Source organism: Neopelma chrysocephalum, unplaced genomic scaffold, assembly GCF_003984885.1.
Source record: "Neopelma chrysocephalum unplaced genomic scaffold, ASM398488v2 Primary Assembly neopelma1_26b, whole genome shotgun sequence".
Classification (NCBI taxonomy): domain Eukaryota; kingdom Metazoa; phylum Chordata; class Aves; order Passeriformes; family Pipridae; genus Neopelma; species Neopelma chrysocephalum.
Genome location: NW_020897696.1, coordinates 4,329,104 through 4,335,553, shown reverse-complemented (window position 1 = coordinate 4,335,553; position 6,450 = coordinate 4,329,104).

Below are 6,450 nucleotides of genomic sequence, written 5' to 3'. Positions count from 1 at the left end.
AATACGCTAAAAATAAAGTATAATTCTTTGAATGGGGTTATCTGCTTAGGTGTCAGAGGCATTAAAGAAATTGTGGAAGAAGTCTTCCTAAGTATGTAAAATGGAGCTTTGCCTCTCCCCCGGTTTTGGAAGCCCTCTCAGCACCAAATAATTCATGTGGATTCACTTTGGTTTTTCCTTGTGCCTTTTTTTATCGTTTATAGCGAGGTAATAGCCTGTATGAGTCAGGGGATGAAAGAATTGCATTGTATAACAGTGAAGAGAAGTCATACATACTTACAGATTAATCTTTATAAGGAAAAAAAAAACAGCCCAATGGGAGTAGCAGCATGGTGAAGTGGGATAGAGTGTGTGCTTTCATTTATTAACTTGTCAATTATGTATCACATTATTAATCTTAACTATATTTGTGTGGGGGTACAGAAGCGAGACTACCAAATGCATCTCCTAGGCTTTATGTCCTTAAACAACTAAGACCTAATTTAAACTTATGACAAATATTTGTTCTAAATGAAAACTTTTGCCCTTCTTTGTATCATACAACTTTTGAATTCTTCATTGTCTTGATTATTTCTTCATAAACATTGATTTTGATGATTGGGGCCCAGATCTTTCTATAAAGTAGGTAGGGGATAATTATTTATATAATAGTGAAAACTGAGTATTTACAAAGATTCAATTTAAGGCTGCTTAAGAACAGGTAGAAATAAATATGTCATAACTGATACAGTCACTATCTACAGCTGTTCATGGTTCAGTCTTAAAAGTGACTTCTCAAGTGAGAAGGTAGCTTTATGTTCTTGTAAAAAGAAACTAGGAGAGGGGTCAGTGAGCACAACTGAAGTATGCCCTGTTTAAAGAATGGGACTGATACTAGCTCCCAAGAATAATAAGAAAAAAAGGCTATACAGCTTTAAAGAGAAACAAGTTAATAACAAAGGTTACTGGGCACTCTAAGGCAGAGAAAGCTCTTCAAAAAAGAAAGCACTCTTGATTTCCAGTAACACGTCAAAAACCTAATCCCGTATTGTTACAGGAACTGGATCTTTTCATAGACTTAGTGAAACTCTCTTTGACATGTTCTACAAGTTTCTGAAAGCTAATTTGAACCTGCAGCTACAATAGACCTGTCCCTTTGCAGATGTAGATTTATCACAGAATCTGATACGTTACCAGGCAGAAGTATGATTTCTTAGAGGATGCAGGTGAATTTCTTCATTGGTGAAAAGACAGGTAATCACCCTACGTCATCTGTCTAAACAGAATAAAGGGTATCTAATAGCCTTGGTTTGACATTCTGCATATCCAATTTTCAAACAGAGACATTGATGCTCTTTGCTCTACCACTTCGAAAACTCCCTGCCTAAATGGGAAGTGGGAGGGGGGTAATCAGCACAAGCTGGAAATACAGCCACTTCATTCCTTGCACCGTGACTGGAGTACTAGGATCTAAAAATGGATTGGTGGAGCTTCTACAGATAACACTGGAAGGAAAATGCTCTGAGGAAAGCAGCCTGTCCTGTAGGCTGCTGGAAGTGAAGGTGATGTGATATGAAGCCAGCAGCACCTACCGAACAGATTACTCAGGCAGTGAAACATCTGTCCTTGGAGCCAGGATTGAATAGGATGTGATGCCAAGTAACCTGCAGTTAGCCATGCTCTGAGCACAGGGCAAGAAAGATGACCTGCAGCTTGGAGAGGACTGTGACAATTTGGTGTTGTTTTCTGTCATTAGTAAAGGTTTGTTTTGTAGCAGCCTCACTGCTGCCATAATTCTTGTCCAATGTATAAAACCCTCAGTTAGTGGTTATATAGTGGGAAAATATTCTTCCTACAATTTATTGAATTTGAGCTGTACTATAGGAAAGAGTAAGAACAGTGCCGAACACATTAAAAGAAGGAACAGCAGAACTAATATTCTTGATTTTTGACAAAAGCGAGTTTCTTCTGCAAATACCATTTACGGTGGCTTTGAGCTGTCACACTCACTCATCTGTGAATTAACCTGTGTTCTTTCTGCTCTTAAACCCTGCTCTCAAAGGAGGAGGCTGAACTTCACATGTTCCCTATAAAAGGAGCTTTAGCTTATCTAAGTACACCTAAAGCTCAGACATTCTACAAATCTTTCTCCTATGTTAAAACAAAGTTCATGCTAAAAACATTATCCACATGAGATACTCAATGTAGAACAACCCTACATTTGGGCTGCAGCTTTTCCATGGGAAAGAACAAAGTTTTGCTCAACTAAAGCCAAGCTGACCTCCACACCACGGCTATTTGTGTACCCACTAAACAACCAGAAAGGTAACACACAGAATTCTGTAAATAATTTGATAAAATTCACTCTGGATTTCATATCCAGACAGATTAAGTGAGCTGGATGAATCTGGTAAAGGTGCTCTTTCTTTTAGCCTCTTGAGTGAAGATGCCACATTATGGCTGAACACGAGGACTGCCTGCAGCAACTCTTCCTTTGGTTATCTCCTTCCCATAGGATAATGACAATTTGGTCACTCTTTCTGTGAGTTCTTAAGTTCAATTTGAAATGTGCAAAGTGCCTATCAGTTTTCTCCCCCCAGGAGGTTTAAATTTGCAGAGCAAATTTAGGCATAGAGGTACCTTCCTCTTTTACAGAGAATATCCAAGCACTCTGACAAGGAAGAAAATGGGTGGTTTCACAACTTGACCCAAATTGCTCTGCTAGCTCATGAAAACTAATATACCAGGTCCATTCCTATTTGCAAGTAATTTGCAATCTGTTTCTAACGACTTAATAAAAAACTCAGCTATGTTTACATAAGAATCCCAAATAATGCCTAGATAATGCTTTTTTTTTTCCTTAAGGTTTTTTCCTCTAAAAGTAATCCAGAGATTCTCATACCATGTAATAAATTTTATAGTAGTCGCATATATGCAACAGAGCAATTTAAATCATCTCACAGAAGATCTGCTTATCACATTCTGCTCTAAAGACTGAACCTAATCGTGTGCCACTAACTTCCAGATTTGTTTGGGACTCTCACAGGAAGATGCACACAACATCAAAACACAGGTGAGAAACTATTGCCAATGTGCCACTGTCTAGGCTTCCTTGTTTTTTCCCAGCTGACCCTCCATGAGAGAAATTCTACTGTGGCAAAGTACAGTCTTGTTCAGAGTATGTGCTGCAATGTTATGAATTAAAAACTATCCAAACTTTCATAACACAGCTAGATACTGGGCAAAAAGGAATAAATATATAAACCAAAACCAACAAACACAGCAGTCTGGTTTTGGTCTAAAAAGCATTCTATCTCCAATCTCCTTTTCCCCATAACCAGGAGAAGCCCAGTGCCCCACGAAGAATATCCTAAGTATTGGCCAGAATACTGGCCAGAAGAAGAAAACTGATACCAATGTGTCTATCTGTAATAGGAATGGTAAAAGGAAATAAAGCTTGAAAGGCACAAGGGAAACTGTTATTTGGTTTAAGCTGATTTTGCATCAAATGCAAGTGAAAGAAGTTAAAAAAATTTTTTAGTGGTTTCTTGGTTTAATATCCACCACAGAGGTAAAATATTACCTGCCTTTACTTAGCACTGCTTAAGCGACTGAACTTCCAATGAGATTTTACAAAGTAGGGGAGGAGAGATTGGCAGAAGCCACCATCATGGTTCTCCCAGTTTCCAGTTGACTCCCAACAGAGACAACCAAGCATATTTTCATTCCTTTTCCAGATTTACTACAGAAGCAGATGGCACAACTGCTACAAGAATGTCGTGCAACGGGAAATGCAATCCCACAGAGATTCTTCCTAAATATTTTGGAATATATAGTTTACAAAACTCAAGCAAAAGCATACTTCAATAAAACCCCCTTCCAAAATTTACTCGTACTCTCTGCTAGCTATAGCACAGAGTAGCAAAATTTGGGACAATTCCCCTCTCCACTCCATTGGTCTGGCCTTTCTTTATGTCTTCCAACAAGCTCAAAGGGAAAGCACATTCTCAGAGATGAAGAACTATGAAGAAAGTAGAGGGTTTGGGACAAGGAAGTGCTAAATTTAAGGGGATTTTTGTGTTCTTACCCCATATGGCAGACTTTGTTTGTCCTTGATGGGTAGATTAGCAAGAACTAAATTTGAAACAAACATAGGTAAGGTTTTGCTAAAACAAGATAATCATTATTGAAATGGTTCTCAGGTAACCATTTTAGAGCAATTATGTTCTTGGGGCATCTAATTTCAGCATTGCTACAAGATAATCTAATCATCAGTAGCATCATGAAAAGAAAATGCAGCCACAGTAGTATGAGCGGAAAGATGCTTCTCTTCATTGAAATTCATACTTTTGATTATGAATAGTCCAGCTCATAATTGTTAAAACTTGGTGTTAGCCACATATTTTGTAAAACAATGTTTTCTTCTGACATCCAAATCATTCACAAACACACTCAGAAAAAGGAACAGCAGAAAATGTTAAGATACATGCCATTATCACACTTGGATTTAACAGCAGGGCCAGCTGCGATATGACAAGGGTTAATAGTTTTAAACTGAAGGAGGGCAGGTTTAGATTAGCTATAAGAACAAAGTCTTTTACGATGAGGGTCGTGAAACACTGGAACACATTGCCCAGAGATGTGGTGCAAAATTCAAGGTCTTGTTAAATGAGGCTCTGAGCAACCTGATCTAGTTGAAGGTGTCCCTACTCATTGCAGGGAGGTTGGAACTAGATGATCTTTAAAGGTCCCTTCCTGCCCAAACTGTTCTATGATTCCTGTCAGATCCCAGTTTATGCCCTCTCACTTTGATAACCTGATGACTACTTCTTAGTAGAGTGTTTCAGCCAATTCTACAACCCTACAACTGTGATTTAATTTAGATCCCATTTACTGGAATTGTTTTCAGCAGCTGCATAGCAGAACAGCACAAAAGCCTTACTAAAGTTAAATTATGTTCACTGCTGTCCACTTCTACACCAAGCCAGGTGCACTAATGAAGAAAATTAGATCGGTTTGATACTGTTTGTCCTTGACAAATACAGACTGTCTTTTGTTCTGGTTTATTACTGCAGAATTTTATGTACTTAACGAAACCTTCTTTTACTTCCTTTACAATGGTAGACATTGCTAAAAAAACAGTATTCTGTCCTTGTGTCACAAAAGAACTGTGAAGTCACACAGTTTTAGAAGATCAGGGCTAATGGAACAGTATGATCAGAAGTTAGCTTCTGCCCTTTTGTTGCTCAGATACTTTTTTAAAAAATGTTTTAAAATGTTCCACAAATCTCATAACTTTAAATGCCAAAAAGAAATAAAACAACATTCAGCAGTGCTGTGAGACAACAAAAACATCTCTTCAATGAAAATTGTAGTAACTTAGAAATTGTTTTGTTATCTACTTTTAGGTATATTGTTACAAACTCCATGGAATTTCTGCAAGTACTTTAATTTCTATTTTTTTAATCAATGCAGATCCTTTGCAGATTTTTAAATTAACCTTCATATCAGTAGGTAAAGAATTCCTTATTTCATATCTGTAAGATTAGCTATACTACTTTTATCTAAACTACTAGGTAAAAAATACATTTGCCATAGATATTTTACTGGCTGAAAAATATAAAACTCTACACATCACTAAATCTTAAGGTGAACATATTTTTTATCCCTCATTATCATGAGGGATAGAAACTGGAGATACCATTATTTGCGTATTGCAGTTAGGGAAAACAAGGAAGTGAATTTTTTAAAAGTTCAGGTTGAAGTTTTCAATCTGCATAAGCATTTCCTATAGATCAGAATATGTGGTGCGCAAGAATTGTTGTTTGTACTTGAAAGTACTGATGAGGCTCTTGCAGTGCTAAATTGGAAGACCCAGTACCAATAAAAGAAAACCAGCCAAGCAAAAATCTCCCTCCCTGCTGTATACTACTTCATTAATAACATAAACCAACATCAGAGTATACAGAGTATCTACTGAAGAAATTACACTAATGATGGATAATGTATATGTGAACATGAAGTGAAATTCCTAAGTGATATGAGAATGATTCAACTTTTCAAAAAGTTACCACATAGGAGTTCCATTTCTTAGAGGTAATGTTGTTTTATTCCCATTACTCATGGAGAGTAATGGTTCATCTCCCATTCCTGTAAGAGGCACGTTGGCATCTACTGATCAAGGAAACCCTGTTTCTGTTATTTCATCCATCAACAGGTTATCAATGGCTGCATTTCTCCTTGAAGAAAGCAAACACATCACACTTTTTCACAGAAAAGGGGTCATATGAGGGAATTAATGGAAAAATATATTGAAGACTGGACCCATAAAGCTCAAAACAAACATCTTTGCGATGAACACGAAGTCATGTGAATACTTTTTTGTAAGACTACTGTATTAATATGCCTCCCAGGAACTACTTTCCCTCTCACTGAGGATGTTTTACAAAAGGAATAACAATAAGCACAGCC